This window comes from Haliaeetus leucocephalus, unplaced genomic scaffold (assembly GCF_000737465.1).
Source record: "Haliaeetus leucocephalus isolate CR32 unplaced genomic scaffold, Haliaeetus_leucocephalus-4.0 Scaffold148, whole genome shotgun sequence".
In the NCBI taxonomy this organism is placed as follows: Eukaryota; Metazoa; Chordata; class Aves; order Accipitriformes; family Accipitridae; genus Haliaeetus; species Haliaeetus leucocephalus.
The window spans coordinates 1,602,477-1,629,610 of record NW_010972584.1 but is presented as its reverse complement, the minus strand read 5'-3'; the positions used below and the strand labels follow the sequence as shown (position 1 = coordinate 1,629,610).

The following is a 27,134-nucleotide window of genomic DNA, read 5'->3' as shown; positions in this document are numbered from 1 at the left end:
GGCGGGGCTGCGGGACGGGAGTCGGCGGGGCTGCCTCCGGCACCGGGGCGCCGGCTGCTGCGGGGCTTCCTCCTCAGGCGCGCCTCCATGTTGGGCTCCGCGCCCCGGGGGTGAGGGGCTGCGGCGGGAGTCCCCGGCGGCCGGCTGAGCCCCGGCCGCGGACTTTGTCCACCGAAACCTCCCCGTCGCCGAGCTCGGGCGTGCGCGGGATGGGGCCGGCTCGTTCGGTCCGCGGGGAAGCGCGACCTTAGCGGGGAAGGTCTGTCAGCCTCCGGCCGGAGGGACTGGCAGGCACCGCGGCGGCGACAGGATCGCGCCCCGTGTGAGGATAACGAGATCCGTGTGGTTCTTGACAGAAACGGGGACTTTTCCCGTACCAGCAATACCAAGTTTGATAACATCAACTTTTTTTTTTTTCTTTTTTCCCCCCACCCAGCCGGTTGATACTCTGTTTCTGCCTCCTGTACGACAGTGAGTTTGAAGCAGATAAAATGCACGCTCTTTTAAATGATCAGGTTTCCAGCTGAATGGCGACAGACAATAAGAAATGAAGGAGCAGGAATGCCTGTTGCTTTTGTGTACATGCCAGGCGTGCATCTCTTGAAAACCAATTTTCAGTTCATTGCTAGAGAATTCCCCGTGTGCATTAGGGTATGAAATATTTAAATAATTGGATTATGGCATTCAGTGGTTACATCTAACATCTGTTTACTCGTGGGCCCTGACTGTTGCACCACTTCACTTCTAGATTATTCAAGTAGCGCAAAGCAGAGTGTTAATCTGGACCTAGGAGCTCTTGCAGATTTATGTGCAAGGATGATATTGCTGTGTATCCCGACTCTTAACAGTTGGATGTTTCTGAGGACAGAACTGAATCTGCAGAGAAGACAGGTGTGGGATGATCGGTTCTCATGCTAAGTCTTTTCCTAGTTTTAGAGACTTGTTTAAAGCCTGAATTACAACATTTAACATCTCTACAAATAGTCTGTGTCAAAATCTGGGATGCACTTGTGTGTTTAGTTTCTTTTAAATCTTATTTGGGCCTTGGCCTCATACAGTCATTAGTTTATTAACAATATAATAAGCCGGCAAATAACCTCTTTGGCTTTCCATCTATCAAATAATGCCATGCAGCATTGTACTTATCAAATAGGAAGCTATAACCTATAGCTTTCTGAACAAGAGGCTATGAAGTGTTTCTCAAGTCATTAAGAAGTAATTCATAAACATATCTGCAGCATTTCCTGTCTATTTTAGTTCCTGAAAATGGCTGTATTAAAGAATTGGATATTTGTCTTTGGACTGGTAGATTTCAGTCACCCCAAGACACTACCATAGGAACCTGCAAATCCTGAGGAAAGAAGCAAACATAAGGCTGCAAAACATAGATTTAGATTTTTTGTTTGTTTGTTTGTTTCGCACCCTTATCTTGGGTTTCGTAATAAAATACAGGTCTGTGCTTTAGTTTTAGAAAAGATTAAATGATGGCATTTCAATTTCCTTGATCCACATATTTTTACTCAAAGTTATCTTTTTGTAAAATTGAATATAGAAAACTTCTAAGGAAATATGATTATCAGAATGAAGTACATAACTTTTGAAACTTTGACAATGTAAAAATTGAAACACAAGGTATTTCACTAGACATTATTTGTATGGTTGTATGTAATGCTAAACAGAAAAAAAAAATCATAAAATCATTTAGGTTGGAAAAGACCTTTAAGATCATGGAGTCCAACCATCAACCATGCCCATTAAACCATGTCCTGGAGTACCCCGTCTACTCGCTTTTTGACTCCACCACTTCCCTGGGCAGCCCATTCCAATGCCTGACAACCCTTTCAGTAAAGAAATTGTTCCTAATATCCAGTCTAAACCTCCTGCTGCAGCTTGAGGCCATTTCCTCTCATCCTATCTCCAGCCACCTGACAGAAGAGACCAGCACCCACCTCACCACAGCCCCCTTTCAGGTAGTTGTAGAGAGCAACAAGGTCTCCCCTAGCCTCCTTTTCTCCAGACTAAACAACCCCAGTTTCCTCAGGGGCTCCTCATAAGACTTGTGCTCCAGGCCCCTCACCAACTTGGTTGCCCTTCTCTGAACATGCTCCAGCACCTCAACGTCTTTCCTGTAGTGAGGGGCCCAAAACTGAACACAGGACTCGAGGTGCGGCCTCACCAGTGCCGAGTACAGGGGAACAATCACCTCCCTGCTCCTGCTGGCCACACGATTTCTGATAGAGGCCGGGATGCCGTTGGCCTTCTTGGCCACCTGGGCACACTGCTGGCTCATATTCAGCCGGCTGTCAACCAGCACCCCCAGGTCTTCTTCTGCCGGACAGCTTTCCAGCCACTCTTCCCCAAGCCTGTAGCATTGCATGGGGTTGTGACCAAAGTGCAGGATCCAGCACTTGGCCTTGTTGAACCTCATACAATTGGCCTCAGCCCATCTATCCAGCCTGGCCAGATCCCTCTGTAGACCCTTCCTACCCTCAAGCAGATCAACACTCCCTCCCAAAGAATTTAGAGGTAGCATAAAAGAAGTAAGAGCAATACTTTCAAATTTTCATCCTACATCTTGTAATTCAGATTTAGGCATGAAGGAATTGCTGCCACTCAGTGGCTGATAGAAATGTATAGGAAAACTATATTCTGTTACACAGGTATGATGTATGTGTGGTTAATCAGTACATCGTAAGGTAATTCTATTTGGTGAATGTGTGTGAGATAATTGATTAGGAAGATTCTTGTATTGTTCTCACCAGACAAGACCTCATTCTCATAAATTTTTCCAGTTTGTATTTCATGAATTATAACCCACCTTTTTATTAGGCATAATTATACAGTAGGGTCATAATTTTCTTATTGAATGGAACAGTGAAATAGCATAATAATTTTGACTTTTTGATCACACAGCATAGTTGAAAAGATACTCTGTACAGAAAGAATTCTTTTTAAACTAGAAAGTACTTCTAGACTAGAAAACTTAGGAAATTTTGTAGCTAGTTTTGTTAAAGAGAACTCTTTAGAAGAATCTCTCAGCGAGAACTTGGCTATTTGATGCTATATATATAGATCAAGAAAATAACAATAAAACCTGGAAAGATGTTATCTTTTATTAAAATAACTGATTTCCTGGGAAAAGCATAGAAGCTTTCAGGCCTCTGAGTCTCTTTTGATGTCTAAAAGCCACAGTCATTACAATTAAAGTTTCTGTCAAATTGAGTACTTCAGGGCCTAATAGTTTAAATTAACCATCCATCCTGGTTTCCCTTTGAAGGACTTCACTGTCACCCTGCCTCTGTGCAGAGGCATAGATCCTCTGCCCTGTGGATGTGTTGCCTGAGCTCAGCTCTGGCTGCTGCTCCCGAAAAGAGGAGCCCCTTCATCACCTCTCACTCTGCAGCTGCACTGTGACTGGAGGCAAGACTGTAGCACATGTGGATGTATCAAAGTTCACTTCAGCCCAGCTAATCTACAGTGAAGCTGCAGTGGCACAAGCCTCAGTGTGGACTGTACAGTGTAAATACTTTACAGGTGTTAGCCAGCACTGAGGTATGTGCCTATATTGGGTTCATTGACACAGGTATTTAAGTTCCCTAAAGCTAACGCAGGTGTGTCTCTTCATGATGCAGTCCCAATGTGTTATGTACCTATAGTCCACCATCCCCTTCATTGCATTTATGAAGTATATACTTAACCTACTGTAAAAAGAATGGAGGAAAAAAGGAATAGGCTAGGGATTGAAATGTTTCTTGCAGATGAGTCAGAGCTGAATATGAAAGATGACAAGAAGGGATTTACCAGTGGAGTCTGGGGGCTGGCTGACTTCATTAGGAACCAAATTCCTCTGTTAATCATCCACTGATGAGAAAGGTTATGTGATTTTTTTTTTACTCTGGAATTATCCTTGCATTAAGTGCAGCTTTTCCACCCTGGTTATCAGTTTCTGTCCAAAGGCTGCCTAAAAAGCACCAAAAGAGTTTGTGTTCCAATAGTTTTTTTTAACTGTTTTCCTTGCTCCATGGCAAGATTTGTAATCTTTCTCTGAATATTCCTTTACCTGCATAATCTGAGTGCAGAATTTGGTTCTGTAGAGCAATCTGTGGAGCCAAAGGACAACGAGCAGGAATAGGGAAATGGGGAAAGCTACCTGTGCCCATTCGGAGCTATTTGGGTAGCACATTAAAAGTAATCATTCTGCATCCTGTAGCTGTGCTTTGCAAAGATGCAGTTAACAGAGGTGAGCCTGGGAGAGCTCTTTACAGTCTTGGTAAAATAATGCTGAAATGGCTTGTTACATTCTCATTTAAAAGGCAGTTATTTCTACCTGTAAGAGAGTTTTTACATTTTCTTAAAGGGGCATTACCTCTCTAAGCCAGAGCTACCACGTTTGCTTTTTATGATATTTGAGTAATTTTGCAAAAGTCTGCTCTGTAGGAAGTAGTGTACTGCCTCTAGCTCTATAGGGCCACCTAGATTATACATACTGCCTTTATGCCTGGAAGCTGCACCAGTGTGCTGCTCCTGTTACCAGAGACACCAGGAAAGGCAGAAAAATGAGACATCTAGCACAGGAGTACTGGTGACCTCACAAATCTGTCCTTGGCAAGTATGATGCAAGATTTATTTCTGGTCTGATCTAGACCAGACTCTTATTATTACGAGTAACACTGATACAGAGAATGGAAAGCTGATGTGTATATCTGTGTGTTTAAGATTATTTTCTGTTGGCTTTTTTTTTTTAATTCAAATTTATGCAAGTGGAAAATTATGTCTACCTTTCAGTGGCAGAAAGGTGCCCTGACATCCATGAAGTAAGTTATGTTTTGAACCTGTTAAATTAGCTGTTGCTTTTTTTCTGATTGATGATAGATTTGATAGTTTCTGACTAGAAGATGGAAGTGATGCAGCATAGATATACAATAGTTGCAATTTAAAGAAGCGGGCCATAAAATCAATTCTTTAAAAATATTTCTCAAGCTAAGAAAGCCCGTAACACCACAGAACAATTTGTGATATCCTCTTACTGAAATTAATACGTTTCCTGGTAATTTCTTTGCCATTGAATGTAATACTCTATCTGGAAAAGTTTATTTAAGGATATTTAAGCATAGTTGGTATTCATATGATAATAATCATGATCCATAAAGTCTGAGAGTGACCATCACGGATAACTTCATGAAGCTGATGCACATTAAGCTTTTAAGCCTTGTATGATACTTGCCTGACTGCTAAGGGAAGTGGGTATGTGCTTACCATCTCCTCCCATTTTATCAGCCAACCATTGAACTTATCAAAAAAAAAAAAAAAAAAAAAAAAAAAAAAAAAAAAAAAAGGCAGCACCTCTCTGTATGCACCAGAACAAGATTATTTTGAATTCCAAGATGCCACTCACTTTTGAGAACAAAATAGATATTCAACAAACTATGGTCCCATTTGGTTGAAGTGAAACCAAGTGGTTTCACTTTTACCCATTAGTAGTGAGAGTGGAGTTGGGATAGCTCCTAGGAGACTGGTTAATAGATCAAGGTATCATTACAGTAGGCATCAAATGTGTCTGTGGCAAAGAGACCCTACTAAAACAAGCTCTTACCAAACAGCTTAGTAAGGGTGCCCCTCTTTTCTGAAGAGATGCATGTGGGCTGAAGTCCTTTCCGCCTCACTGGGCTCAGAGGAGTTGTCTGAGTTATCTGAATTTGTATCTTGTTTCTCATCTCCTGGATGGCTGAAAAGCTCTAAAATGGAATCTACATTTGTGCATGAGTGGCTTTGATTTGCATTATGTTTAGTCTTTTGCAGTCTCATAAATGATTTAAGTATTTATAGACTTGGTTTACGTCTGGTTACCCACTAGAAATACTATCTTGAAACATATGCAGTAAATCTGAACTTCAGCCTCAGCTTTTTTCCCCACCCCTGAGCTACGAAGTCATGCATGCTACTGATTTGGAGCTGAAAGCCTAGACCTGCGTTGGTTTAGTCTAGTTGTTTGCTGTGTGACAAGTTTGTAATGATGAGATGACAGAGAGAGAAAACGGCATGTTTTTTTAGCACTCGAGTGTCAAGTTACTTTCTGAGTGTTTGAAAAATTTTTTTTTTATCAACACTTATTTATTAGAGATCTAATAAAATCCTTGTTTGTATATTTGATTCTTTATCATATTCTCTGGTTTCTTGAGGAAGTGCAGTTTAAGCTTTGCCATGGTTTTTCTGCCTAAGGAGCTTGTGAAATCTGAGTGTTTAGTCAGTACCACTTTGTTCCTCATCATACCAATATCTAATTTACTTCAGTGCATTGAGTGTATCAATATTCAATATGAGGAACAGCTTAAAGGAAGAAGGATTCCTGGTTGTGATACCAGATTTGTCTTTCTGATAGTAAAGCTTTGCTTTTTTAACTTATAGCCAGATTTTTTTAAGATTTAGATGCTTGAACATGTAGATAGATGCTTGAAAAGATGATCAAAAATGTCTAGCAGCCAAACTCAAGGTTAAGCTTGGCTTCTGCAGTCTGCCTTTCTCCGGGAAATTCCCCATTGAGTACAAAGGCAGTGTAGCCAAGCTATTGCTAACACATTGTTCAATGGCTGAACTATGCTTTTCTAGGAGGAGACTGTATTTAGTTCTTGTTTGAACAAAAGAGGAATCTTGTATTTCTTTCTTAAAAGAAACAGTCCCTTCTTTTCAAACAGCCCTCTGTGTGAAAATTTGGTAGGAAGATACAGTAGAGCCAATAGCAAGTAGGGCCCATGATATACTCTTAACTTGTATTCTCAAGGAAAATTAAGATGAAAAGACATAGTGCAATAACTTTGAAAGGCTGTCATGTTTGAAATATAAGACTGACTGCCCTGTATATTTTATCTCAAGATTTTTATGATATGTTTTGTAATGCCTCTGGGTGACTGCATTTTGCTGGCATGACTATGTAGCCAAAATGAGTATTTTGTACCTTACTGATTTTAGTGGTACTGGTTTTTAGTGCCTGTTACTGATTTTAGTTAGTGCCTGTTGAACTGGAGAAAATACTTTATTTGCTAAAGAACACAGTTGTGTGTCAAAATATTTTACTGGAAATCTCTTGTGAAAGTAGGATTTATTCTTGCTTATTTTAAAAAATGTATTTAATGTATATTCCTGTAAGAGAGAGCACAGATGGCTGTCTTGCATCAAGTAGGTGCTGCCAGGATCTTTCATTTTGATAACAAACTCTGTTCCTTTTATAGATTAAATAAAAAAAATCGATCTGAAACCCTCAGTCATATAAATATCTCTGCAGGTGAAGGAGTAATTTGATCATAGATGCTTTCAGTATTGATAGCTGGTTTGGGTTTTTTTAAATAAACTTTTTTTTTTTTTAATAGTCTGGTTCTTGCACTCACTGAGCAATGATGATGATTACATTTCTTCACATCAAGTGTGCTGGTCCGTTAATGCTGTGTTCATGCTGAGCTGTGAATTGCTCAAGAGTTTAGCTGTTTCCTTATGTGCCTGGTGGCTGATGACTGTGACCTTCACTGAACTCAAATATTCTTACTAATGAATGAATTGGGGATGCCAATTGCCAAATATCCAGAGCAGATTTGTCTGTCAGGAAATCGTGCGAGCTCTTTCATATTACATTTGCTTGTGTTCCTCGATAACTGACAGGAACTGACATGATTTCTGTTTGACAAATTTATCTAAGAAGCAGCATCCCAGTGGCAAGTGCTTCTTGATATGGACCTAAACTCTTCCAGGTAATTTAAGAGCTAAAATGCATCCAGTTTTGCTTTGATCTGAATGCAGCGAGCCGTCGGCACTTGAACATGTCTTCTGCCATTCTCTCAGCTAAAAAGGAGACTCCAGCATCCCCAGTTACCTAGCTCCTTCAAACCTAGCACAATGGTTAGGGAAGGACAGGTAAAACCAGGGGTCAGTAAACAGCACTTGTGTCCTGCCTAGAAAAAATCCTGTCAGGGAACTAGAGAGCAGGAAGATACAGCTTAAAGCAGTATTTCAACTTTGGCAGGTATCTTGGCCCTGACTGCCCTGTGAAAGAAGCATCTGTTGTACAAGTCCATTGAAGTTGTTCCGCTCCTCACCTTTACAACAGCATAAGAGAATTTTCATGAGGGGATATTGCCAGATATTTTTTCCTGGTAGTTTTTTTTTCTACAGGTCTTTTTGAAGAAACATGTGATTTGGACCAAAGGATTTATAGGTCTCTCTTAATCCCCACAAGGCTTGTATTAGGTTCTTAGGCTTTTTTTCCCTTCCTCCAGTTTCCTTAGACCCTTACAGTGAGGGAATCTGCAGTCAATTTATACCTCTCAGCTCATCCATAATTGCAGAGCAGCTATTCTATTGGCAAAACTTGCTTCATCACATGTACACTTGAGAATATCTTAAATATGGAAGGTTCTCTGGAATCTAATTGTCCCGATTCATTTGGTGTTGTTTTAATAAAGGTTGGGTTTTTTCTCCAGGAAGTCAAGGCATGTCTGTATCATTCAGGTTTCCTTGCCCAGTGGTCTCAGCTGTGATTGCTGACTTCCCTGGCTGAGCCATCACAGCCTCAGTGCAGGTTCACCAGAATTCCGTGTCTGCAGGATGGTCTGTTCCAGTTAAGGGTGAGTTTTGTTGCATTTGTGCAACATGCTGTTATACTGCTGTCATTGCATCTGGCGTGCATGCTTTTGCATGCAAATACCTCATATTACTATCTTAGGTAAGCACTTTTGGTGTAAGTATATGTTTATTTTATCTAAAGTTAGAACAAGTTTCATCTGAAGTGGATGATAATGCTCTGTTGCAGCCTATAGCGTTTTTTCAGCAAGCCTTTCCACATTGCTCTATTACTTAAAAGATTAAGTTATTGGATCTGCACCACCAACGTCCTGCACCACGGACACCCCATGTGTCCATTGAAGGGAATACAGGTGTTGACAATGAGGGAAAGCTGGAATGCTGAAGCTGCCATTTAAGCAAGGAAGTTGATGGATTACTGTTGGCAAGAGCGACTGGGAGAGAGAGCAGGAATATGAGTGCAGAGATAGACCTGGAGTGCAGCAGGAGCAGCATGGCGCAGAGCGATGAGAGCTGCTAGGCTATGCAATGTTGCTCGTCCTTGTTGCACCACATTTGTCAGAGGGATGCTGCCAGCCCAGTTACTTTCATTTCATCCTTATGAACTCCAGCTCCTCTCCAAAACTTTTGCAATACAACCCGAAGGCCCACCAGCTGGGGCTGGGGCAGGGAGAGGAAGTGGAGCTCTGGTTTGTTGCTGTATTCTGTCTTCTGTTTCAGTTTAATTTGCAAGCTTGCTTATTTCTAGCAGTGCCATTAAGATTTTCAAGGCAATCCCAGGGCTTTAATGTAATCTGTACTAGTATGTCAGATTGGTTTTCTGACCTATTTAGGGTATTGCAATTTGGAATTAATGTTGCTTTTCTTTTCCAGTGGGTGGCAGTTGAAGCAAAGAGAAATGTTTATTTGCTTGGAAGTTTATATAGATATGTATTTAAGGAATGGGAAGAGAAGCCAAAACAGGCCAACCCTTTATTCATTTCTCTCCATATGTTGAGTTCTGTTCTTTTTTTATTGCATCTCCTAGCTGGAGAAAAGGACAAATCAAAGGACCTCTTGTGACCAAAATCCACTTTTAGTTTCAGTCTCCTCTACTTTTTATGTGTTGTTCTGTTGCTTGTTTCCTTATTGTCTTACTAGTTAATAACTGAGCCCAATCTTTGCATTACTAGAGCTTTGTATTGTGTAAGGCTAATTTCAAAACTCTGAAGGAGGGAACTGCTAACTTCTTGCAGCAATGTGTTCAGCTTCTCAGACCTGTATTTTGATTTTGAATGTAACATGTAGTAGCATTCCTTTCTCCTTTTAAAAGACAAATCTTGACAAGAAGTCTCCAATACTAATTCTTAGAAATTTAATATATATTATAACCCTAATATCTATTTCCTTGAAGGGCCAAATTTTGACTGAAAAGTACTTTCATACACATTTCTTAATGGAGGTAGTGTATATCTTATTCACTGCTGAGTCTCAAGCATATATTATTAAAATAGCATACTAGATTCCAAGTACTGCTTAACTAAAGTACGTTTAGTGAATATATAATTAGAAGTAAAGCATAAGTGAAGTATTTATTTATGGGAATACAAATATATTTTTTAATGTATAAATCACAGCATTTCTAAATGTAGCAGAAACTAGGTTAAATCTATTTTTTAAAAATTGTAAGAAGTATGTATATCAGTGCTGAAACCAAAAGTCAGGTTGAGAATTGTTCTTGGATCACGGAGCATAATTTGATGTACTTTAAGAAGAACTCAATTTCACTATTTTGTTTTCTTTCCAAGCTGTTAAAACAGTGATAGGGCTTTTCCAGTACTTCCCAGTGGTTTACATTGTGGGTAAATACTTGATGCTGCATAAAAAGAGAATTCTTTTATTTTAATGAGTTTTCATTTCCTAGGGATGAACTAGTAGTTCATCTTCTATAATATGTGATTATAGCTAAATTAACCAATTAATCCTCATCTTCTCCCTGAAGAAGGTATTTTATGTAGCTAGGCCAAAATATATTTAGTTAAATTGGATAACATTATTATAAATGCATTTCAGCAGTTTTGCTGTGTCCAAATTTAGTCAGCTTATCATAGCTAAGCCTTGTCTAAGCATATGTGGCATTCTACTTTAAGTCTGTTCTTACACTGATGCAGTTAAATACAAAAGCTTATGTAGACACAATCATTCTAAACACTTATAAACTGATTTGCCACTTGGGTGGATACAAGTTCTGCTGCTGCTGCTGTTAAAGCAAAGTTCGACTTGATTGATAGATGAAACTTGTAAAATGTTTTAGGACTCTAAATGGAAAAATATCAGGAAGAAACCTTTCTACCCCTTCCAGCCACATGAAATAAATGATGAGAAATTAATTACAGGAGCAGCAAGGAGTTGAGCTTCGTCTGGTTGATAACAAAACTGATTTTACTTATTAGCAATACTCTTTGGCTGTAATGACCTAAAATGGAAATCTTTTTTTAAGCTAAAAATACTCTGAAAGCCATGACATAGTATGTATTCAGTTTTGTCAAAGGGACACAGTCAAACAGAAAATTACTCTTCTTTTTTTTTTTTTTTGCTTTTTTGTTACAAGACTTTATAATAATATCTGTGATGACTGTAATGTAAGTCGATCAGTAGAAAAAAAAATTATTTTTAGTTCCTTACATTTAACTGGCATTTATGGGATTGTCATTTGCTGGAAAAATTGCTGTACACTTCTATAGACAGTGAGGAAAAGGCTCTAAATTATTTTAAAATGTTTTGATACACACACACGTAGTGATGGTATGCTTGAATTCTTGAGGTTTTTTTACTTTCTTGAAGACTTCATCCCATTGACAAACAAATCTTATTTTGGGGGCTATGGAAGGATTTTAGCATTATTTCTTGTCTAGATAAAAATTATCTATTAGTATTATGATTTGGGTCTTTTTCTTTTTTTTTTTTTTTTTAAATAAATCTGATTTTCTTACTACTACTTCATGCTGCTTTCCAGTGAGTAAGCTGAACCTAATACTAAAAATATTTTTGAGCGAGTCTTGACAGAGGGATGTTTTCTTTGTTTGCTTTAAACAAACCATGAGAGTTATACAGCTCTGTTTTGAATTAACAGCTCTTCAAGCTAGGCTGTACTCTTAACGCTTCTCAGACACTGTGGTGAGGCTGTAGTATGAGCATTCAAATACTTCAAAGGAGAGGCAGCCATATCTTCTTTTTATCTTCTTAAAAGCACAAAAAAGGATGCCAGACTCATGTAATTGAAAACGTTTGCTGTAGGCAAGGTGTCCCAGGCAGACCAAGATGGAAGAATGTATCCTTGTTTTGCTTTAGTTACTAAAAGCACCATGCTTCCTAATACGTAAGAGTTAAAGGCAACTTAAAAACATGCCTGTTTGTGTGTCTGTGCTTTTGGTATTATTCCTGTGGTCCTTTAGCTGGTATTTGGAGTTCCAGTGGATGAAGTTGCAGTAAGTACATGAAGAAGAGTATACTTAATGATCTTCTGATCAGGGTCTTATTTTCCAAAGTCCGCTTAATACCCCTACTGAATTGCTTAACCATTAAATCTCCCAAAGTAATTTGTTAGGAAATTTGCAAAGCTACAAAAAAGACTCTTTGCAGTACATTGTTTTCTATACTTTGTAAGTCTTTTAAAGCCTGTGTATAAATACCATAGCACAGCTCAATCTACCATCTGTGCTCAGTGCATGAAGCAATGGAGGGAAGCAGGGTGGGGTGGGGGGAAGTGACTGGAGCTGGATGTGGGACTCTGAAGAGATGACAACAAGAGTGCTTATGTACTGGATAGCAGAATTGTTCTGCTCCTGCTTGACCCCTAATGTATTGGGTAAATTGCTTGTTTGTTGCTTGCCCAGAAGAACATGGGTAATGCATTGTGTTTTCTTCAGTTGTTTGCTTGTTTTTCCTATTGCAGTAGCCTGAGTGTGGGTGCCTGGTTGGGGGACCCCACTGTGGGCTGTCATCTTGTGTGCTTTGCTGCCAGCCCCATCTCACGCAGGGTAAGTGCTGAGCTGTCCGGCTGGGTTACTTCCCTTAGCTCTCATCCAGCATCATAGGGCTGACCATGCTGAGCTCAGCCACCTGTGCTGCAAAGCAACACCCACTTCTAGCCTTGCACAGGCTGAGCCCTTCTCTGCTGGAAACTGGAGAAATTTCCATGTAATTGGCAATGTACAATGTTGCATCAAGGCTGAAACAAAGATGAGGTGAATGTTTCTGCCATGTCAGGGAAAAGCAAATAGTCTTGAGACTTTGTGAGTTTTCATGTGCATTCTTTGGGACTTTAAGATGTATTATAAAGTTTCTGAGAGATTTCTTTTCCTTGAAGTTAGGTTTTACATGAAGAATTCACATATTTTGTGCCCACGCAGGTGTGTTAATAAGATGGGGAAAATGAGTGGAGTAATAGAGAGGGTTTTGTCATCTTGGAAAAGAAGCTGGAAAAGCTTTTTTGGTTCATTTCATCTTTCCACAGATTTCAGTTAGACTGTCACTCAATATCACTTGGACCCATTCTGTGATACTGACGGCTTCTTTCTGGAAGCAATTGCAGAAAACCAGAATAGCAACATCACACTGTCCTCATGTTTACCTGAGATTATGGTTGGCTGAGCTTGCGAATCTTCACACCCAACTAAGCAGAATGTCTGTTTTTTAATCTTCTGAATGCTTGATCTGATAAACTTCAAGAAAGGCATATTCTGGTTATCAGTGAGCAGAACCTTTTCCCCCTGGGGAAGGAACATGGTAACCGGGAAGGCGGAAGCTATGGGGAGCCTCTGTTGCATGTTTGGTGCAGCTGCAAGTTGAAGTCACAAGTTGTAGATCAAAGAATGGGAGATGTAAGCCTGTCCTCTCAGCCTCTGAGTCTTTATATGCAATGCAATTACTTCAGCTGTTGCAGCATTTTTTCTTAAATTTTTCTCAATACCCCCATGCTATATAGAATTAGCACTCTTGTGTTCAACTTGAATTGGATAAGTGGAGGTAGAGGGGGTTGGCTAAAGAACCTTTGCACCATATGTCCATTAGTTGCATCTCCCCACAAACTCAAACCATGCAATTGCTTTTTTTCTTTGCAAATGTATAGTGCCGTATGACATCAGATGTGCATGATCTTCATAAATAACCTGTGGTGAAACCGTTTGTTCTTGCAGCTGAGTGATAGTAACAGCTACAAGTAAGTTACAATGTCCCTAGCAAGACAAGGGAGTAGGCTGGTTGCTTCTGTGGATCCTGGAATCCGGAAGGTGGTTGGCTCTGACTATGCATTTGATAAACATATTTCTAAGCTGGTTCCCACATCGTTTATGTGTTGAAGTTTTCTAAGTTCTGAATTTGCCTTTTGGAGCACGGCACCACTGCTCTTCTGGGCAGGCTCAGAGTTTTCAGGTGCTAAAAAAAAGTAAGATTTTACTTTGAAACAGTTGTGTGTTCCAACTGTGCAAATCAAACCATTGCATTCTTTATAGGTCAGTAGAAAGGGCCGAACCGGTAGCAGTGATGTGGCTGGCATGTTACTTAAGGGATCTCACAGCAGCATAAGGGGCTTGCAGCTGCACTGATGAGAGATGTCAAGGGGCCCAAGAGGCAATCACAGATGAACTTTATCCTGTTAGTTACATACAGAGCTAACAGTGCTTGAAGTAACCCAGCAGGAAAAGCAAAATGCTGGTTTACTTCATAGCCCAACCAAAAGCCAGAAACCTCTGTATGTACTTCATTCTGCCTCAAACCTTTCCCTATTGCAAAGATAACCGAGTTTATCTGTTGCTGTTAAACTTTGGTTTGTCTGGTCTCAAATACTGTACAGCCCATCGTATCAGGAAGGAATTAGTGACTTGAGTTACTTGGGCTCCCCAGACTTTGAACAATATTTGAGTAAAAACAGATTGAAAGCAGTTAAACCAGTTTTTCTGTTGCTGTAGATGCTCTCATGAAGATCTCAATATGCTTATAATTTAGCTGGCATAGTAGCATCATCATTGACATAGAAATAAGTAAACTCTCACATTCATACTTCATGCTGCAAGCTTGTGTTTCAAGAATGAAATTTCCCTGACTTTAGCCAGACAGCCCATTTGATTTAAATGTTAATGAAGGCAATATTTTTTCCTTCTGCTACAATTGTTTTAACCAGTACCATTGCACCTGTTAAGGGATGTGTCCCCCCACCCCCCAAAAAACCCTGAACCCCCAACCCCTTTGTTGTTAAAGTCTGAAAATAGCAAAACGTAGTTCTGATATTGCTTTAAGCAAGAGAGAAATTAATTTGAGACCTCAAATTCTCTACTTTAAGACACATTTTCACATGACATATTCTGGTGACATCAGTTTTAATAGAGCATATTTTGCAGAATTGTTTCAAACTCATCTTTCACTTTTTCACTTTGTATACCCATGCTCCACTTTCTTATCCTATGCCTTTTATTTCTGTGCTTTGCTGAAAAGCCAGCTGCAGTTCAATACTTTTGTCTTTAAAAGACATTTTATACAAAGGAGGTCTTCAGTGAAACCTTTTAAATCACAAGACTCCAGAAAGCTTTGTTTCTGTTTCGCCCAGCTCGCACTCTTCCTTGACTTTTGGTTTCTGTGATACATAGGATACATAAGTAGCAAACGGTCCAAACAATCTATTTTAAGAAACTTTCCGGGGTTACTTTGATTCTCTCTCTTATTTTTTTTCCTTCCAGAGACTGATAGCTATTTGATTGTGCTCCTAGGAAACTTAACATTTCCAGAGAGTCCACTAGTAAAACAAATAACCAATTCCAATGGTAATAGTAGCAGGAAGCAGTATACTGCAATTTAATGAATTTCTGAGATCAGTCATTAAGTTATCTTATTGTATCCTTAATTTGTTATATGGAAACTGCTGGTCTTACAGGTGTCCCAATTTTGGAGGAAAAATAAATTGATGGTCTCTGAAAATATGTACAACTTTTGTATCTAGTGTATTTAGAAATGGATGGTAAAACTCCAGAAGAAAAAATGTGATGTGGTAAACTGTATTTTGCCCCAAATTAAGTCTCTCAGTCATCCTAAAGGAATGGGAGTGTTTGGTTTTTTCCTCACTTTTTTTCTTCTGAACAAAATCCATTGTGCTATTGTCAAATCCTCTGCAGTTTGCAATCAGATGTTTCCAGGATCTGTCACAATAATTAGTTTGCTTGTCTGAATCTCTTCAAAGGAGCAACCTAAAATATTTTTCTTTTAATTGCTGAAGTTTTGTATTAACCTTCCCAAAGGGTGTTTGTTCAGTAGCTAGCGATATAGGAGGTAGTACAGTGAGCTAACATTCAGAAGTTGCTTATAACTGAAGGTTTTTCGCTTTCAAAATGCTTTGCAAAGTCAGCAGAGCTGTGGATACTCTGTGTAAAATTCAGAGCAACTGAACTGTGATCAAACAATTCTGCAAGTGTGTACAGTTCTTTACTTTGAGTCTGTCACAGTTTACGCTTGTTTTATTTAGTGAAATACTTTAAAAGAACTGATATGACATTAGTGTGAAGTGTAAGGGTATACAAATAAAGTCATGTATTCCTATAAAACCCCACCTTTGGAAATGTGTTAGGGTATAGAAGTTTTGGTTCTTTCACAGTAGCTGTTTTGTCCTTTTTAGTTACATTTTCCCATGTTTGAAAGGGTCTTTGTTACACTGTTTGGCTCTTCTTGCCATTGATATACAGGGCTGAGGTTTTCCTGTTCAGGGAAAAATTGGCTAGGCTCACCAGGCTTTTTCTAATAAAGCTCATAGAGCAGAGTGTTGTCTTGGAAAATGTAACAGATTGGGTTTTATTCAGCCGGTATATTTTGGACCTTTACCATGTTCCCATTTATCTCTCACTCACAGAAACACTCTAAAATGGCAACCATTAATCTTTTTTAGATTATAAAGCCTTTGTTATGGCTCCAGAGTTTGATGGCTGATGCTTTACTATATGCTTTGATCTACATTTTTTTTTGTTTTGTTTTAGTTTTTGTTTCCACAAGCACTGGGGAAAAAATTCTGAGTCCTGGCTAATATAACTTTTTATGGAATCAAATTGAAAAAGGTCTCTGTTAGATTAGTGCAAGCATACACAAGTTTTACTTCGTTTTGCGAAGTTGTATTTATTGCTAAACCCAAACTCTTCTTTATGAAGGCACAGGTTTAATAATTCTGCTTTCTGTCTCTGAGCTGGCTCTTTATCTGTGAACAAGGAAAAGATTCCTGGTGATGCTTTGTACGAAACTTAAGAGTTCTTCTCTTGTCTGCCCTCCAACTTGTTTTCTGTCATTCATATTCTAATTATTGTCCAAGTTCAGGATATTTAGGTGCGATAAAGTTACAGCAGTTGCAAGAAGCTTGTGCCTACTTTTCAGGAGCCACATACGCTATTTCAAATATTTGGTTTTGATTTCAGTGTCAGTGCTCAAGAGAATGACAATCATGCAGTTCAGTTTGATTGCTGCTCCATTTACAATGTGGAAAGCTTGTCTCCTGCGGCTCTGCCCAGTTTATCTGGAAAAGCAGGAAAAGTTTTCAAGCTACAAGGCTCATTTAGATGGATTCTTCTCAGTTTCGCTCAGTTGTCAGCTATTATTTCCTGGCAGGTGCAAGCGCTGCATCTACTCCCTGAAGGACTTGGTCACTGTGACTTAGGTTTGCCATAGCCTGGGTCTTAAATGTTGTAGGCTATCTAAAAGAAAACCCATATGTCTGGGAAGAAACTACTGAAGAAAAATCAGAAAAGAGGTAAACAGTGAGTCTGCAAAATATTTCTTTTTTTCTTTATTATTTGAGTTAAATAGTTAATAGAATTTAACTTAATAGAGTTAATTTTTTGTGGTTAGGCTGTGCTAGAGACAGGTAGGGAGCGTAGATTGTTGCACTGGGCTTCCTAAGAAAGACAAACCTGGTGACTTGTTGGGTTAGCACATTACTCATCTACTGCCTTGTGTACTCAAGGAAAAATCCCATATATTCTGATGATGTGACTGTTTCTGTCTTGCCTAAGCATAGTTAGATGCGGCCCATATCCAAGAGTTTTAGAAGACAGAATGAAATCCTTGCCAAGTATGAAAGACAGGTATGACAGGTGAGTACTCTTGGCAGACAATTTCATTTATTATGCAGCTATTTGAAGTGGCAAGCTTCCAGATTTCCACTTACTAAGGAAGATAATTGCCTAACAATGTCACTGGGAACAAGGAATACAGTGGGATAGAAATTATGTCCTTCTGTCCTTTGGTAGAACAGGTCCTTTTATTTCATGACATGCTGGAAGGACCCACTGGGCCGAAATCATGCCAGTTCCAGACACTGTGTGTATATCACATCTCCCAGAAAAAATGAGTTTATGAGATGTTTGAAAATGCCCAAATGAAGATTAATATGCAAACTACAACTGGACCAGTCTGTAGTTATGTGGTAGCTGCTTTAATTGTGTAAAGGCTGGAGGAATGTGGGGATTTTTTGTTGTTCTTGTCCTTTAATTCTGTGGGAATTGTATCTTTTTGTTGTTGTTGTTGTTCATTTGTTTAAACTGCTCTGAAGACAGTGTCAGTAATTTTCTTGTCCTTTGTGTTGTGTTTGTGATTAGAGTAACTCAAGTTTTTTCAGACAATTTTCACAGTGTCATTGAGAGATGGAATTATCCTCATTTTAAAGGAGGGAATTTGTTATAGGACAAGTAGAAGATTGTCATCTATTTAAGATAGTAATCTCATATTTTGTTTTTAACTATACCTGTGTCTCTGAAGTACATTCCAGGTGATTTCTAGCTATGTCTAATAAAGAGCTGAAGTTTTGTAGATGAAACTTAAAAACTCATCTGTCCCTTTGAGGCAGAAAGCCTGCAAAGTCTGTGGAACTTCAATGTGGTGATTAAAATTAGACATAGTTGTAAGTAACTGAAAACATGTCTAGTAATCAGAGATGTTAAGCAACTTCAATGGAGTTTGCTAGCAGTCATGCCTGTAATACATGTCAGAGGCTATTATTGCTATTTTGAATGAATCATTTGGGTAACAGAGGTCATGACTTAATTTGTAATTGTATACATAAGTACACAGAACATGGGAACCACCTATTAACTATTTCTGCATTATAATATCTTTTTACTGTCTCATCATTCAAATATGTATTTTCAAAGGAAGAGGAGCAATCTGAAAGAAGTATGTGCTTATATAGGTTAAACTGCATGTATACGAATGGATCTTTATCTTTTTGATGCTACACTGAAATATTTATATGATATTCAAATAATGCATTGTGGAATGGACACAATCAGGTGTCAGTCAGCTTCCAGAAAAGTTGCTCAGTGTTTTCTCAGAAGGCACCATCCCTCAGCTTCCTGGCAAAAGAGGAACTACTGTTTGGAAATGAGCCAATGATCCATCTAATGAAATTCCGTAGCTCAAATAATAATCAGTACCCAGTGGAAGATTAAAAAATACTGTAAATATCTGGTTTGCTGCTTTTAGTTTTTTGTTCCTTCTGAAACAAAAAGCCCCCAGCTGCCCTCACAAAAAGATGAAGGGAAAAAAAAGGAAAAAAAAAAAAAAAAAAAAGGCCTTGACTAATGTCTTGAAATGGAGCATTTATGGAAGAAAAAGGTCAGCTGAAAGACCTGCTGCTGAAGTTAGCTTGTCCATGCAGAATTCTTGCATGAGCAACAGACTACAAACGTAATGAGAATGACTGTATCTCTGTTCATGATATTCCTGACATCCTCCACAAAATCCTCAATGTTACTGAGTTTTATTCTAACCATTTTTCCCCCCAGAAATGTGTTTTCATTGGCATAGCATTGTGAGACTTCAAAATGCTGGGCTCTGAAAAATCTAAACTTGCCCTTGCCTCAGCAAATGGCACAGTCCTCCATGGAAGTACAGTGAACCTTTGAATTTAAGCTTTTCTTTTAAAAATCTAGTCCTATGGGTTGCATATAAAATGTGTTCAGCATAAAGACAGGGTCAATTAAGTTACTTAAATTCTTCAAGCTCCAGAAGTGTTAAGTCTTTGTAGAAGTCTTTGGGCCACAGCAAAAGTGAACTGCTGGTTTGATGAATTTTTTTTTTACTATTATTTCTAATTATCTTTTTAAATCTTAGTTTATTTTTCCCTACTTAGAAATGCTTCTAGAAGCCACAGGTTTGGGTTTTGGAGCTTGGGAAAGAACCCAGACAGCAAGGCTGGACAAGGAAGAGTCCCATGAATAGCCTTTTGCAGCCAGGAAGATGAGTGATGAAAGGTAAAGATAAGCTTCTCCACTCCTTCCTTTGAACAAAGATGAAGAAGAAGAAAAAAACAAAGTATCTCCTCTGTCTCTGCAGCTGCTGAGATTGGGATTTATGTAGGGCTCGAAGGCTGCAAGAGATTGTCCTTGGTGAAGTTGGTAGCTGCCTGGAGCAGCAGACTGCTAAGGGTATTAATGCAGACATGGTTTGGTGCCTACTGTGCATGTGTCAGAGCACAGTAAAGTTTGCCTGACTGGTACCAGGAAGGTCATATTGGTGGCATAACAGCCCAGCTCTTGGGGACTCTCCCTGTCTCTGTGGCCCAGGACCAATCCTGTCTTTCACCTCCCTTAGTGCAGCAGGAATGGCCCATCACTCCAGTCCCTAAGCTTACAGGTGATACAATTTGGTTTTGCTGAACCTGCTGAGGAGCTTGGATTCTGTTCAGGGCTGTCATATCCATCATACCTGTTCCTGGCATGTGTTTTGGAATACGCCTCCTCCTAAGAAGACATTGTACTTATTTAGGATCTCAACTGAAGTGGCTAGTTGTGGTCCATGGAATGCATCCTGACAGGGTGCTGCCACCTCAAAGGAGCATGAGAAATGAAGTTGGCAATATCTTACAGTCCAAACACTTACACATGAGCTATTTATTCCCTTAAATTGTGGAGTGCTTGATTCCCAAGTTGTAGCACAACTTTTTTTTTTTTTCCTAGACTACTTAATTCCTAGGTCTTGAAACTGGGAATTATCAGGTAAAAATTTTCAGTATCATATCAGTCCACTCATGGTGGCGTTGCTCATTTTTCTTTACGATGTTTTTTTTAATAAACTGTGTGTTCCCATTACTCCCATAGCTTGCTCATGCAGGAATATTTGTGTCTGTCAGCTATGCCAAAAGGAGTGGTTAAACCACTCCAGAAGTGATAGGAGCTAACTGAGTTGTAATGAGAGGAAAAGAATGCTTCTAAATATACTTAATTAGAGCTTGTCACTTGAAAAAGATAATCAGACTAAAATCTCTGATAATCCGGAACTCTGTATCTACAATCTGCTAGTTTGCTGGAGATGGAAAAATCTTACGTGTGCTGTCTGTATCCCAAAATCCAGGCCATCAAGGGCTGTCCCCTGGATGATTAAGACATAGGTGAAAGCTACCAACAAAAGTAATAATTTTAAAGTTCCTTTCCATCTTTCTCTCCCACCTGTTGCTCCCCCTATTCTCCCCCTGGTAGATACAGTTGTCATGCAGTTTTCTAAACTCTTAACGCTTTTGGCTTTCAAACATGTTTGAGTCATTTGTTATGCATCTACATGTCCTCTTTGCTCTGTAGGTTGGCTGTTACTGACTTCTCCCTGTTTTGTGGTCCAAAACATTTATTTTACCTACTAGATACCAATGAGGAAACAATCTTGAGTTCTTAAGGAGCACTGGTTATCTCCGTTAGGTGATCTGAAGTCATATTTTGCATTGCATATACTGTTAGCCCTCAATGTAATGTTTGATCATCTCTCTCCTGTTAGATGTTTAAACATTATTTATGGAGTGTTTGTAAACTTAGAGGCACAGTGTCTGGGAATGTTTGGCACGTTCCCATAGAGCTGAACTGTATTTTGACAGCTGGTCAATGCTACAAAGCTTACAGTGGCTACTGCTCTCTAGCTGCGATTCCTCCACCAGTTAGATGACTTGTGATAGTTGTTCTGCAGACATGGCTGCGATTGACAATCTGGATTTTAAAATATAGGCTCTTCTATGTAACTGTTGTTTGTGGGATTGGTTCAGCCCAAGTAATTTTGCTTTCATCTCTAAATATGAGCCGTAAATTCAGCTCTTTGTTCCAAATTGAGCTGAGAGTTGATGTTAACAAATTCTATTTTTAACATACAGTTTGTGTCACAATTAAAGCACTTTGGCAAGTATATATATCTTGTTTTATTAGAGCAAACCAAGGAACAGAGAAGTTAAAGGATTTCTCAAGGTTATGGTGCATTCAAGGTCAAAATCAAAGGAAAACAGTACGGTTCAACTTGGGACCTTGTCTACTTGTCTACTTTTATGGATATAACCCCCCTCCTTGTAATAGCAGAAGTGCATTGCTGCTGTATAATCTAATCTCTCCCTGTTCTTGTTTATTTTTGGACATGAAAATGAGGTTTCAGTCGTTGTTTGTAGTGAGTCCAATGAATGTTGAAACCTGAAAGAATGCTACTCTTATTTGTTTCCTATTTGAGAGATGCCTGCTGAAACTAAGGCGAGCTAGGCATTTTTACCAGGGTGAAAAATGAAGAACCTTAGCTGCAGTGTTCCTCAAGGTAAAGGATTTGGATGAGGTGTTGTGAAACTTCCATCAAAATAATTCCTCTCTTTTGTGTAAGGAAATGGGTAAAAGAATTAGCATGTTTTAAGCCTGGTCTTGCCATTTGTCTGTTCTGAATTACAACTGTCTTCAAATGCCTTCTAGCCAGGAAGTTAAGTAGATAACATAAACTCTTGCTAAAATGTACTTTGCTAATGCTGGTTAATACACCAGGAAGAAAATATCATAAAATAAATTTATCTTTAAGTTCTCTTTTTCCACTTCCCTGGGTATTTCCATACTCCATCATTCCTTGTATTTATCTGGTTTTACTTAGTATTATTTATTGTGAAGGTACCGGTAAGGGAAGCTCGGGGTTTTGCAGGGTAGCCATTTTGTAGGATAAATAGGTGTTACTTATCACTGTGCAAGGTATAAACTGAGAACTTGTCAATTAAGGGGCTATTAACATCTACATCAAGCCTGGCCTAAGCCTTGCCTATAGTCTTCACATCCAAAACTAACATGCAGTTATGTTCATCTGCCCTTCAGCTCTTCAACAGATTGTCATTTTGGTTCGTTCCAACATCCAGCCGCCCACCAAACCCATATACGTCTCCTTACCATTGCCTAGGCTTCAGAGGACATTGTTCATGATCTTTCTTAGGAAACATTTGGAGCCACAGTAGTTCCCAATGACATTATTACAAAGTGCTTTTCATGGACTTGCATTTTAAAATCTATAAAAGAAATTGAATCGGACCTAGTATGTGCATTTGGTATGATACCATATTAAAAATAATATTACAGTAATTTGTGCTATATTTTGCTGGCTCCTATAGTTTTAAATAAACCTTACTGTATGGAACATACTGAGCTCTGAACAGCTTAAGCAGCTTTTGACTTGGTAGGAAGATTATTTTTTTTTCACTTTTGCCATAATCATAAAATCACTTTTGGTTTTCAGGCCATTTGGAACAAATGTTGCAGGGCCCTTGAAAGGAACAGCTTTTAAAAAAAATCCATGTATTATTCATGCTTATAATTTTATAAATATGTATCTCAAAGGTGAGTAGGCAGTCTACAAACTGCTTGAGATGCCCCTTGGAAATTGTTCGCTGGTTTTGTTTCAGATCTGAAAAAGGGCTTTGAAAGAGGACTTTGGAACTTTTAATAAGTATTTGTAATGGCAGATTACCTGTCCCTGCAATGCTGAGCTATATACTTACTCAGCACTCTTGGTCCTTGGTTTATGAGTAAGTGAGGAAGTTGGGAGTTTCCGCAAGAATGACTCATATCAAGGAGGAATCCTAATACTCATCTCCCCTGTCTGATCATGGAAGCAAATTAATTAACCTGCATGCGTAATGCATCTTCCCAAAATTACAGAAAGACTGTTCATTCCCCTTGCTGTAGGAAACAGGATGAAAAATTCTGAATATAAGTTCAGTAACGCATTGCCTCAAAAGCAGGTAGAATCACTGTTAGGAACTTGTAACTGGCCAGCCATCCTGACACCTTGCTTAAAGTATAATATTGACTCTTCCTGTTGATTGTTTTTGAAAGAAATAGTAAAACTGACTTTCAAGACTTTTGAGTATAATCCTTAGATATGATGACATCTTGCTACTACTAGACAAGCCTGTCTCTATCCAGCTGGTCAGCTTCATTTTCTAGTAGGTAGATGGTGATAGTAACAGGAATGGAGGCACGGAGGTCAGCAGTAAATGGATCACAAGCCTGAACCGTGTTCTGTTGACTCTCATGCCAAGATCATAAATGTAATACTGTGTTCCACTGAGCTCTGAGTCTGCGTAAGCATCTGGAATAACCATTTCTTTATGTAGCTCTTGTAACTTCACTAGATGATGCTGGAAGAATTTTAACTGTATCTTTTAAACTCGCTACTGCAAATTGCTTAGAGAATCTCACCATTTTGTGTTTGGAGAGCAGAAATTAATGTTTCCATTGTATAGCATAGTGAAGGTTTATTTTGAATTAAGCAAGAATTTACTGACAAGAAAAAACAAACTGAACGATGTTTTCCCTTCCGTAGGTAGAGTTTATTGTACTTGCTTGTCCCAAACTGCAACATGGTGTTGGAAGTTACAAACTGTGACTGTGGAAACAACTCTACCCTAGTGCTGGTTGAGTCTCCTAAATTGCTTTTGTATTCTGCAACAGTACAGATTAATGCTTAAAATGCTTCTGCTTTAATTTTTTTTATTCAAAGACTCAAAGTAAAACTGTAGCACTGCGCAGATCTACTTTCAAGGGGGTGAAGAATCTATTTCTTAGGCAGTACCTACTCTATGCATTGTTGCGTCAGAACACTACTAAATACCTGGGGTATTTGTTACTTGTTGTATCGGAGTCTCTCAGAGGGAACAACCTTGGGAAATTTTAACGAAGTCTGGAACAACTAGTGTTTTAAACTCTTGTAACTCCTAATGCCTCAACTTATACAAGTCTACTAATGTTAATCTACACTGCACTGAGCCTTTAGTTAATGTTAAGCATTTTGAGAAAGGTCAATATACAAATCCAGTTTGCTGTGTGATTAATACAGTGCATTAATGTGGCTTGATAAGAATGATTAACACCTTTTTTTTTAAAGGAACTATTATCAATTTCTCTTAATTTGCTTATGCTAGTTGGGTGTCTTGTATCTGTCTGTCTTCCATTGCAAATGAATGCTATTGCTAGAAAAATGTGTTAAGATTATTTGCAGTGACAGGAAAGAATCTATATTCACCATTTTCCCCTATTTCTTCCTTGAGAAGCACTAGTTTTCTTTTCTAGGGACCCTTTTGTCCTATAAAGAATGGTAGGGCAGATGCAGGCTTTGTTGTTCAAGATGTTTCTGCATAGTTTTTGTGGGTAACGTCTGAAGTCAGCAACACTGACAGGTTTATTCTCCATTTTCCTTTTTCACTGTTCCTCTGGAAAAGGAAATGAGAGCAGCTTGAACAGTCTGTATCATTTGCTTGAGATGTGTAAGTTGTTACTACATGCAATTTTTTTATACCCGACTACAATCCATAATCCTAACAAAGTAAGGGAAATATTTCTGTAAAACCACTGAGCAAATACTGCATGACATACAGTATTTCCATCAGTGATACTGGAAACATTTTCCTCAGTTTCTCTTACACAAGCAGATATGGAAGTTCAATTTTGCCTTTTGTCCAGGGAGCTGTTACATGTGTTTGTATATGTTTGATAGTTAAGATTATATCAAATTTTTAATTTATTCAATGAATATAGTTTAATTTCATGATTGCTTTGTGCAAATATTTTTCTCATAACGTTTTAAAACTGAAAAATCCCTAGACCTTCAGTAGAACAAAATGTTAGTACGGGGAGATAATTATGAAAATTCTTCTTCTTCAGGATATCTGATCTTTGTGCATATGGTATGTATTTGCATATCTTACCAATAACCAGTGTTTCTCAGTACACATCTTAGATGAGCAGAGGGCACTGACAGCTGCAAGAGAATCATGTGAGATTCTTTTCTCCCGTCACATTTCCTCAGATGAATTTTAAGTGCTATAATTTTATAAAAAATTATAATTCTGACATTTTCTGTCAGAAATAGGTTTCATAGCTTTATTTTTAGAAATGGATTTAGTTTTAGGGCAGTTAAGAAAACCCTAATGCTCTAATTGGAAAACTGCATCTTGGACAAGGAGATACATTACAAAAGCATAAAAATTATATTTACAAAACTACTTTTTAATTAAGGCTTTTCACAATACAAGCAAATAAATTTTTCAATATAGCTGTGTTTCAGGTCTGAGTAATTTTTTTTTATTTTTTAATTTTTTTAAATAGTCCCACAGAGGCAGAATAAGGTTGTCTATTAAAGGCTGGAAATGTAGCTCTCTGCAGCTCTTTCCCAGAGTTGAAATTCATTGGGCCAAAGTTGATTTAACTTTTGTTTACTCAATATGGGGGACTCTCAAATTATCCATTGTGTGGACTAACTCTTCATAAGAAGTGGGTTACAGGCATCTACTTACCTCTTTTTAGTTGTGTGAATTGCCTCTTAGTCTTGGTCACATAATACGCCTGTGGGTTCAGCAGTAATTGCTAACATGGAAAAAGCAGTATTAGAACAGGATTTATGTACTTAAAGTGCTGTAGTGGAAGCAAATATCCAGACCTGTGGGGAAAAGCCAGCATCCTGTGGCCTGCGGAGTGCTGAGTGCTGTAAATCGTAAGGCAGAAAGGAGTCTTTTGGGCTAACTTGTGCTGGGGATGTGGCTGGTTGTAAATAACAGGAGAGCTCCTTGCCAGCACCCACTACTTGCTCGTTTGAGCCATGTTGATGTGTGAGACAGAGGATATGGCCACTGCTGTGTGGAAGTGAAAGGTATTTCAGATATACAAAACGCTAGGGTAATTAAGTAAGCTGTGATTAAGCAAGCCGCATAGTAAACAGTATGAAAGAGCTGCTTGGCATTCAAGGAGGGAAAGAATCAAGGCAGTGTGGATAGAGCTAATACACAGAGGAAAGATTTGGAGGCAGGACTGGGCAGACCATTAAGGGTAGATCTACTCAAACAAATTACACCATGCGGAAAGAGAATTTCCCACTCATGCAGTCTTTCCATGCTGGGAGTTAAGAAAGGAATCTTCTCTAATTGCAAGTGGGAACATTTGCATTTGGCACTACTAGGAGCATTTTGGTTCCTGTGTGCTTCACTCCCATACTTGCAGTCCATTACCTACCTGTCCCTTTTAAAAGTACAATTGCACTGTAAAGATTGGGGAGAGCATTGTACACACAGTGTATGCTATTGCCTTAGGAGCATTGTGCTTTACAGCTGTTTGGTTTTCCTCTTGAGTTTTTCTGTGCCAGTAGCAGCCATACACCATCCTTTTCGACTTAATGATCTAACAGGAGTGACATGTCCTAATGGTATGCTTCCCAACCATGACGTGATACAGGAGGTACTATTCGGTGATAGCAGTTTGTGATTTTCTATCAAAAGATTGCTATAAATATTATCA

The 27,134-nt window shown here is 38.8% G+C and overlaps 1 protein-coding gene across 2 annotated transcripts in view; it reads left to right on the top strand.

Moving 5' to 3' along the window:
• Positions 1–27,134, top strand: part of PRKCD (protein kinase C, delta) — a 69,883-nt gene that overhangs the window by 316 nt on the left and 42,433 nt on the right. The gene's annotated exons all lie outside the window — the stretch shown is intronic.